Source organism: Sorghum bicolor, chromosome 10 (assembly GCF_000003195.3).
Source record: "Sorghum bicolor cultivar BTx623 chromosome 10, Sorghum_bicolor_NCBIv3, whole genome shotgun sequence".
Lineage (NCBI taxonomy): Eukaryota > Viridiplantae > Streptophyta > Magnoliopsida > Poales > Poaceae > Sorghum > Sorghum bicolor.
The window spans coordinates 14,879,687-14,890,224 of NC_012879.2; positions in this window are offsets into that span (position 1 = coordinate 14,879,687).

Sequence of the window (10,538 nt, forward strand, 5' to 3'; positions counted from 1 at the left end):
AAATACTTCTTTTCTGAAGTTCATGAGAAGAAGCTTACCGATTTAGTAAGGTTGAGACAGCGTAATGATGAATCGGTAGATAGTTTTGCGTAGAGGCTACAGGATGTGAAGAACAAGTCTATAGCCTAGTACTGGATGATCGGTAGCTGGCCGATTTGGCTTTTCAAGGGTTGTTGCCACATCTCAAGGATAAGTATGCTTCTCAAGAGTTTGAAAGCCTGAGTCATCTGGTGCAAAGAATTTCTGATCAAGACACTAGAGTTTTTGAACCTAGAAAGAATTAGAACAAAAAGGTGTCATTTGTCGATGAGGGAGAAGATTCTGATTCTCATGAGGAGCCGGTTATCGGTTTGGCTGAGTGGGTTAAAAATAAGAAGCTGATATCTTATCGTTTTGGTCAAAAAGACCCAGTTCACTTTTGATATCGCTATGGCCGATGGGATATTTGATCTCTTGCTTCAGGAAGGAAATATTAAATTATCACCAAACCATGTAATTCCATCGGCAGAGGAGTTGAAGAAGATCATTTATTGCAAATAGCATAAAGCAACTTTACACAGCACAAATGAGTGCAAAGTGTTCCGGCAACAGTTGTAATCGGCTATAGAATCTGGGAGAATTAAGTTTGATGGCTCTAAGACTCAGAATCCGATGAAAATTGATGAGCATCCCTTTCGCACAAACATGTTGGATGCTAAAAGTAAGACCAAGGTCCTAACATCAGAAGTTGCTGAGAAAAATGCATCGATGGATCCCCAACATCAGGTAACTACTAATGACACAAAAGAAAAGGTCTATTAAAGTAAAGTAGCAGTTCTGGAAGGCCTCCTTGATCTGGTATCGTGATCACCCATAGGCATCAATGGGAGAATTGGCAATAGCGTGAGGATCGGTGTCGACGACAGCAAGAAGAGAGGCGTTAGGAAGAGCGGAATCGGCCTAAAGATCATCGGGATTGCCCGTTCTTTGTTCACTGTTGGGAACGGGGAATCAAATTGCCAATGGTTGAAAATTGCCCTGAGTGTAATGGCTATTATCAAGACAATCAGCCAGAAAGGAAGTTCCGACATGACTATCGAAGTTTGTCTAATAATGAGCCGATCAGAGGCAGGGTATCAGTTTATGATCTGTTGGGGGGCAGGCTTAATGTACATGAACGACTGGGTGGACGTGTTGAGTATTTCCCGAGAAATCATGAAGAATTGGAGGAAATGGCAAATGCTAGAGTGCCTGATGAGGAAATATTCTACAGAGATCCCAATATACGTCATGTGGAGTCGTCCGAAGTTCGTTATCAGCCGGTTTGGAAGACCAAGCTTCCCCGATGGTATCCTGAGGGTTTGACAAAGACACAGAGGAGGAGGATGCAACATGAGTGTCAAGAAGATTTGTACATGGAGGAAAATTCTTCTAAGCCTGAAAATCGGCGGCAGTCAGATTACAAGGGTAAGGGTCCATCGGAAGATGTTAATATGGTATTCATGTTGCTGATGGAGTTCCTTGTGCCTTCAAGTGATGAAGAAGAAGTTGTTCTCTCTAATCATATAGCTCAGTTGGTGCTAGATCCAATGATGGTCATTTTTGAGAAGCCAACTGATGATGAAAGACAACACCTCAAGGCTTTGTTCGTTAAAGGCAGAGTTGATGGGCAGCCAGTGTCCAAAATACTCTTTGATGGGGGCTACAATTAATATTATGCCCTATGTGATGTATCGGAAGCTTGGCAAAGGAGATCAAGACTTGACCAAGATTGATATGATGCTGAAGGACTTTGAGGGCAATGTGTCACCAGCCAAAGGAGTCGTGTGTGTTGAGTTGACCATCTGCAGCAAGACATTGCCGACAACGTTCTTTGTCATAAATGATAAAGGAGCATACAACCTGCTTTTAGGAAGGGATTGGATTCATGCAAATTGTTGTGTTCCTTCCACAATGCACCAATGCCTTGTGCAATGGGTTGGAGATAAGATTGAGGTTGTCCCTGGTGATTCGTCTTACATCATTGCATCTGTAGAGTCAGATACTTATGAGAAAACCAAGTGCATATCAGGAGAAGCCTGGGAGAAAGATTTCCTCAGAGTTGCCGATTATGAGATTCCACCGATCCAAGCAGTCGGTTCTGATGAAGAGTTTTAATGGATAGATTCCCCAATGATGGAAAGTTAGGACAGGCATTCATATCGGCTGATGATTTAGTAGAAGTAGATATTGGTCGTGGAGATAGGCCAAGGCCTACTTTTATTAGTGCTAAATTAGATTCCAAGTGTAAACAAGAATTAACCGATTTGCTGAAGGAATATAAAGATTGTTTTGCTTGGGATTATACAGAGATGTCTAGATTAGACCGATCGATAGTTGAACATCGATTACCTATTAAATCTGGATTTCGGCCACATCAGCAACCAGCACGCCGATGTAACCCTAATATTGTTCCTGATATCAAGGCTGAAATAACCAAGCTAATTGAAGCCAAGTTTATTCAGCAGTGTCGGTATGCAGAATAGATTTCTAATGTTGTTCCTGTCCATAAGAAAAATGGAAAACTTCACGTGTGCATTGATTTCAGGAACCTCAACAAGGCTACACCGATGGATGGTTATCCAATGCCTGTTGCCGATTTGCTAGTTGATGCCGCAGCTAGGCATCGAATTATTAGTTTTATGGATGGCAATGCAGGATACAATCAAATATTCATTACTGAGGAGGATATTCCCAAGACTGCCTTTAGATGTCCGGGTCATGTAGGTTTGTTTGAATGGATAGTCATGACTTTTGGTTTGAAAAATGCTGGTGCTACTTATCAAAGGGCCATGAATTTTATTTTTCATGAGTTCATCGGCATGTTAGTGGAAATCTACATTGATGATGTGGTGGTTAAGTCTGGAGATTTTGTAAAACATCTTTCCGATCTATGAAAGATAGTTGAGTGCACAAGGAAACATGGTTTGAAAATGAATCCTAATAAGTGTGAATTTGGTGTATCGGCAGGCCAGTTCTTGTGTTTCATGGTGCATCAAAGGGGGATCGAAATTAGTAGAAGATCCATTGATGCAATTAATAAGGTAGTTGCTCCTGCCGATAAGACTGAACTGCAATCATTGATAGGTAAGATTAATTTCATGAGGAGGTTCATATCTAATCTATCAGGCAAGATCAAAGCTTTCCGTCCTTTGCTTAAATTGAAAGCTGATCAGGAGTTTGTGTGGGGAACTGAACAACAGTTGGCTCTGGATGAAATTAAGAAATATTTGGTAAATCCTCCAGTATTGGTTCCACCTCAGCACAGGAAACCTTTCAGGTTATATTTATCAACCGATGATCCAGTTATCAGTTCAGCTCTTATTCTAGAATTTGAAGGGAAGGAATGTGTCATCTATTATTTAAGTAGAAGGTTGGTGGATGCTGAGACAAGGTACTTGGCCATTGAGGAACTGTGCTTATGTTTGTACTTTTCTTGTATTAAATTGAGGCATTATTTGCTATCGGCCGAATGCACTGTCATATGCAAAAATGATGTGGTCAAATACATGTTGTCAATGCTGATTTTAAGTGGTAGAATCAGCAAGTGGATCTTGGCGTTATCAGAGTTTGATCTACGTTACGAATCGGCCAAGGCTGTCAAGGGGCAAGTTATGGCTGATTTTGTTACTCAACATTGCAATGCAGTGGGTTCTTTGGAAGTTGCTCCTTGGACGCTTTTCTTTGATGGATCTACTTGTGATCAAGGAGCAGGTATCGGTATTGTATTAATTTCACCCCAAGGAAGGAAATATGAGTTTTTATTGGCGATTGTTGCTACATCGACAAACAATCAGGCGGAGTATCAAGCTTTGGTAAAAGGGTTGGAATTACTCAGAGAAATACATGCCAATGTTGTTGAAGTCTTTGGTGATTCTATGCTTATTATAAATCAATTAATTGAGATTTATGAATGCCAAAGTGAAGTTTTAATTTTGTATTTTGAAAGATGCTTGCAATTGTTGAAGGAATTTAAAGATTTCCATCTGGAACATATTCCTCGATTACATAATGAAGAAGCTAACCGGTTAGCTCAGCACGTCTCGGGATATCAGCCCATCCTAGAGGTGCTCACATCGGCAGTTGATGCCGATGACTGGAGAGCGGAAATTGCCGATTACTTAAAAGACCCATCTAAGAGAGTTAAAAGACACATTAGGTTTCAAGCTACTAAGTATGTGCTTCTTGGTGATGAGTTATATTATCGTACTTTGGATGGAGTTTTGCTTAAATGTCTTGGCAACGATGAATCAAAAAGCTTGATGGGTGAAATTCATGAGGGAGTATGTGGAGCACATCAATCGGCTTTCAAGATGAAATGGATGATCAGAAGGAATGAGTATTATTGGCCGACTATTCTTGAAGATTATTTTAAATATTTTAAAGGATGCCAAGGGTGTCAAAAGTTTGGCAATGTTCAAAGAACACCTACATCAGTCATGAACCCTATCATTAAACCCTGGCCGTTCCGAGGATGTGCTATTGATCTTATCGGTCAAATTTATCCGCCATCAAGCATAGGGCATAAATTTATACTTGTTGCCATCGATTATTTCACTAAGTGGGTTGAAGCAATTCCTTTGAAAAAGGTGACATCGGCCAATATGATTGATTTTGTAAAGAAGCATATTGTTTACCGATTTGGTATTCCTCAAACAATCACTACCGATCAGGGTAGTATGTTTACATCAGGAGAATTTGATGAATTTGCAATCGATAGGAGAATTAAAGTTTTAAACTCTTCTCCTTATTATGCTCAAGCTAATGGGTAGGCCGAAGCTTCTAACAAAGGGATCATTAAACTCATTAAGCGTAAAATTGAGGAAAACCCTAGGTGGTGGCACATAGTGTTAAATGAAGACCTGTGGTCATATCGGATGGCGTGTCATGGTGCAACTAAAGTGTTGTCTTATCAATTGGTATATGGACATGACGCAGTACTACCTTGGGAAATTAAAACTGGCTCTAGGAGGATATTCTCTCAAGATCACTTAACTACTGATGATTAGGATATTCTGATGAAGGATGAGTTGGAAGATTTGGCAGGTCATCGGTTGAAAGCTCTAGTTAGCATTGAGGAGAATAAGAAGATAGTGGCCAAGTGGTATGATAAAAGGGTAAAGGCCAAAGAGTTTGCTGATGGAGATTTAGTTTGGAAATTAATTCTATCGATTGGGACTAAAAGTTCAAAGTTTGGTAAATGGTCTCCTAATTGGGAAGGTCCTTATCGGATAAGTCGATCTGCTCCTGGCAATGCATACATCTTAGAAACCCTCGAGGGGGTTGAATTTCCCAGAGCGTTAAATGGAAAGTATTTAAAGAAGTACTACCCAAGTATTTGGGTTGATGCATAAAAGTTTAAGTGCCGATAACAATCTTATCGGCTGGACAAAATATTAGTGTTTATAAAGAGTACCGATGCAACACATTGCCGATAAAAATTCACAAGTTTAGCAAGGACTGAATGGCCAATATTGCGTGCAAGTGAGTCTGGTTGGCTTCCTCTATCTCTTTGGTGTCTTTATCGGCTGAGCCCTCCACTGGCTTGAGTTTCTTTTTCATCAGGAGAGCTTTGGTGGGCTTGGATGTCCCTCTCTTGCTGAAGATCCTTGATTGCATCGGACAACTGACTTTCTTCTTGTGCAGCCGGAGTTAGTGCTTCTTCAACTTGCTTAAGTTCAGCTAACAGAGCTTCTTTCCTTGCCGATAGGTCTGAGATCTTCTATTTTAGCTCGGCACCTGAGGCTTGCAAACTGCCGATGCTCTTGTGCTTTTCATCGGCAATATGCTTCACTTGTAGCATCTCTTCTTTGAGTTGAGCCTGACCAGCTCTTCGGCGATGCGCTGAGCGGCCTTCTGGTATTGGAGTTGACGGCTTTCTTCGACATCGGCAGGGATTTGGCTGTGGATTGTTTTAAAGATAGCTTTTGCTGGGTCAGAATCATCCACCAATTAAGTTGTGTCTTGTTGCAATAAGCCCAACAGATCCTTTAGCTTGGATTTGACTTCTGCCGATACTGTTCCAAGTGCCAATGAGGAGCTTACCTCTTCCCCTTCATCATCAGAGATGTCGACGGTGAAGGAAAATAGGCTATTGGGAGAGTATTGTTCCTAAATAAAGAAAATGAGTCAATTGAAAGCAAATATGAATAGTGCAGATCGGTCAAGTGAGATAGCTTACTTGTTTCAAGGCAATCTCTTGCCTTTGGCTGGAAGACATAGTCTGGATTGTGCTCTGATGAGGATCGGCTGGGTCTGCCGATGGAATATCTTCAGCTGCAGAATTGATTAATATTAAGAATAATGATAGTTCCTTTGCAAATTCATCGATGGTAAATTTTTGGAATACAATGACCCAATGGCATACCTTGTGTAAGAGCAGCGATGGTTTGCTTGGGAGCGACGACCGATGACGTACCATGGTGAGATAGGTCAATCGTTTGCTCGGGTGCATCGGCCGGTTCTGTTTGGCTCAGGAGCGCTGGCTGAGGTGGCGAGGATGGTACGGTTTTCTGCCGCTTCAGCTGGGCCTTGGTATCTTTTGTGGCCCTGCGCTTGGCTTGAGCTTTGGTAACCGCTAGCTGGGGGGCATCGACACCCGATGGTTGAACATCCTGGGCTCTTGCCGATGCATCGGTTTGCTGCTACAAAACAAATATAAGGCATAACGTCTTATAAGTCAAATGTGAAGACAGGACAATACCTCTAAAGGTTCATCAAGAGTAATGGTGTCCGGTGCAGAAGGAGTTGCTGATGATGCTCTAGGTGTGGTTGTTACGCCCTGAAAAGATGGTGTAAGTATGAATTGAAATAAATATAATTAAAGTGGTTGAGGTTGTTACCTTAAAATCTTGCGCCAGGGTAGCGGCAGCAACCGATGGGGTAGCCTTTGAGCGTTTGGTGGTGATCTTCTTGAAACTGACTCCCCGATGAGTCAAGGCTGCCAATGTGGGGGCGTTATAGTTGATTCGAGAGATCGAAGATACTAGTCGGAGATCAAAAGGTCGCCCACTTTTGCTCATAGTCGGTGCTAGATCATCAATCTGTCAGATAAGAAGATTAGTTGCCGATAAGGTCAAAAGGTGAAGAAAAGACTAAGTGTCAGGAGGAAGCTTACCGCGTTATCGGGGATAACGTGCTCGGAGTCGATGAGGTGCTGATATGTGTGAGCCGATGCTGCTAATAACTGCCCTCTCCACTCTTGCCACCATGACTTGTAAGGTTCAGTGATGAAGGAGGTCAGCACCCAGGTAGATAGATCGATGTCTGTGGTATCGGCATCGGGAGGGAGTTGAACCACTTTGTCCCAGTCAAGACCACAGGTGATGGTTTCTCTTGGCTTGATCACATCGGCATAACAGAGCCTGATTGGTAACTATCTAAAAGCTAACTGACATGCTACTACCGATGGGTTATAAAACTCATAAGTAATGCTAGTGTTCTTCCCACTACCAAATGTATTGGCCAAAATTGCTTGGGGAGTGATAATAGCCATCATTAGATCGTTGTCCTTGTTCAGCGCTTCATCGGCAAGATTGAAGAGGAGGGGGAATCCAGATTCCTCATCGATATAGGGCATCCAGGCCCGATGCTCACGAGAGAGGCCATTGTAAAAGGTCTGAAAGAATTTGCCGATTTGATTTTCATTGGCTTCAGTCCCGGGGAGTACTATGATTGCTTTGCCGAAGTTAAGGGGCGGACGGGTTGCTGATTCATCATCTGCAAGCTCATAATCTTCGGCGATGTCCTGCGGAAATTGTTGGGTGAAGAAGTTCCACTGCAGACGCTTATGCATGTGGGCATTTAACCACATAATAATAAACCACCACGGGCCCCCTAAGTTGTCGATGGGTGAAGAAGCTTCTAGGATACTTGGTGGAGAAGGTGATAAGCAGAACTCAAGAGATATAGGCCAAGAGGGAGTCTGACACCATTGGCTCGCAATTTGGCTGCAGCAAGATAAATGCTAGTGGGTCCTACTGATCAACCACAGAAGATAAACTTATCTAGCCACATATTCAAGAATATGACATGTTCTCTTTAGCCAACTGATCCACTCTTCTAGTATTCTTCGATGTACCCCATCCACCCGCCGATGTTGCGAGTATTTACCTTATACTCGGCTCTTCTGTTGTAAGCGAGAGGGTCATCAACAGTTGAAATGTCCAAACCTATGAGCATATACACATCAGCAAGAGTGGGACCACTTGGGTCATGACCAAATATGAAAGCATTAATGGTGTCTGACCAAAAATAAGCAGCTGCTATCATCATCGACTCATTTTTCTGTATATCGGCAATGGAGAGTCTAATGCATTGATCCAATTTCTGTTCTACCCAGTACACTTCATTGGCTCTACCGATCCTTAAATACTGGTTTTTCCATCCTTTGGTTTTCTTAGGCTAGGATCAGAAAGTATCCTTCCACAGGTCTAGGGAGAAATTCTCAGCTCTGAATGTGATTTTGTTGGTCTCTGTGTTAATCAAATTGGTTGGATCTAGGTCACCCATCGGGCCCAAACACTGGATATGCGGCTGATCAGTTGGGATAACTAGTTTATTGCTCAGTTCCTAAGTTTCAAAGATCAAAGGAGCATAAGAAAAGAAAGAAAAATCACTGAGCATATGAACTTGCAAAGGGAACTACAGTAAAAGGGGATGGATATGGAACTGACCGTGGGAACATTGAAGTTGATCGCCATTAGTTCGGTGCGGAGTGGAGATGAAGCCAAAGTCTTGAGGTCTCTGCTTTGAGGGTTCTTGCCGAAGGTTGTGCAGCTGCTCGTCAAGGTCGCCGCCGGGAAGAGTAGGTTTTGGGAGATTGAAATGGCAAGGTAGAAGATGAGTACCTGAGGAAGATATATTTATAGGTTAAACTGGGCAGGGGCATTTCAGACTTATCTATCTGCCATACGCGTAAAAGTCGAGGTTGTTCAGATAGATATGGTAACTGTTCGCATGATAATCAAGGGATTGTGTAGATGATTTGATGGCAACAAATCATGATTTGGAGGGTATTCCAGTATACAAAATATTTTAATACCGAGATCGGCAAGGTGGTATGGTTGGACTCTTGCCGATGAGTGGTTGCCTTAGATGTGATTAGAGCAGGGATAGTTGAGAGTTGTGCGATATTTACTGAAGCGCAAGAATCAAGGCTGGATTTGCCCAGATTTGGTGACATATTTTGTTAAGAAGAAAATAATTGTGTAAAGGTGATCATTATCTGGAGTAAATTTTGGAGCATTAATGATTTTACACTCCGAAATTAGGGGGCATGTGTTGACGCCATTTTTGGTATGGGTCAAAATAATCAAAATGGACCAATCAGTAATAAGGAGATTGTTGCATTGTACTAACAGGAAGGTGCCAATGAAGGTCGGCAGATGGAGATTAGTGCCGATGGAAGGTGATGATTGGCAAAAAGGGTTCTCTTAGTTTGAATTCAGAAGTATTGATTAATAAGGTCAGAGTTGGTGTTTGCTGATTCAAGGGTTATTACCGATGGTATTTATGGTGCTGCATTGGTAACTACGCTGGATACCGATGTAGCAAACAGAAAAGTCCGCAAGCGCACGGATACCGATGTAGCCTTCACCCGGGAGTATTCCAGAGTATCAATTTTCCACAGGGAACGTGAGTGTACTAATTAAGATTCAAGATCGCCCAAGGATAACTATATAATTATTTTTGGTGGGAAGAGAGGAAGTTTCCTGAGAATTCTCTAGTTGATCTAAGAATCAAGAATTACTTCAAGATTATCTATTTCGGGACATCAGAACACTAACCACAGAAAGAGATGAGAAGGGGGCTAGGAAGCTCCGACTACGGTCCTACAAACACCGATCCGAACGAGGTGGAATACATCGACCGTTAGGGCTGTCACTACCCTAGGGCTACCCCAACAATCCGCACGATTGGGTGCAATTCTAGGTAATTGCAAGACTAAACACCACGTCTAATCTATTAATTGCTACTCTAATGTTTCAAAGATTAGAGCACTTGATGCAAGCGGGAATCCAATAAATAACTTGAATGTAAATAAAAGTAATTAAAGAACTCAGGAATTGTGAATTGAAGAACATGGAGAACGATGAAGAACGAACCCTACAAAAGTACAATGTTGAGGAAGATCTGACAGATGCGGCTCCTCCTCCGCTCTCCTCTTCTCTCTCCCTATTTTCTAGATTACAACTAGAACGAACTAGAACTAGAACTAGAGGAACTAGAACTAGAGCAACTAGAACTAGAGAAACTAGAACTAGAACTAGATGAACTAGAGGGATCCTCTCTACTTGGATGAAGAATTAAAACCCTAGCCTTGATTCTGTAGAAGAGGTATGATCTCCAGAGGACAGGGGGCCTTGCTTATATAGTCTTTTCAGATGAATCTGGGCCGTCGGATCAAACCGACATTGATTGAACGGTTATCCTTGATCCTTTAGGTCGGTGGAGCATGATCCCCGAGTTATACTCTGGTTGGGCAGAATAGGAGGGCGGGCGCCCTCAGGACTAGGGCG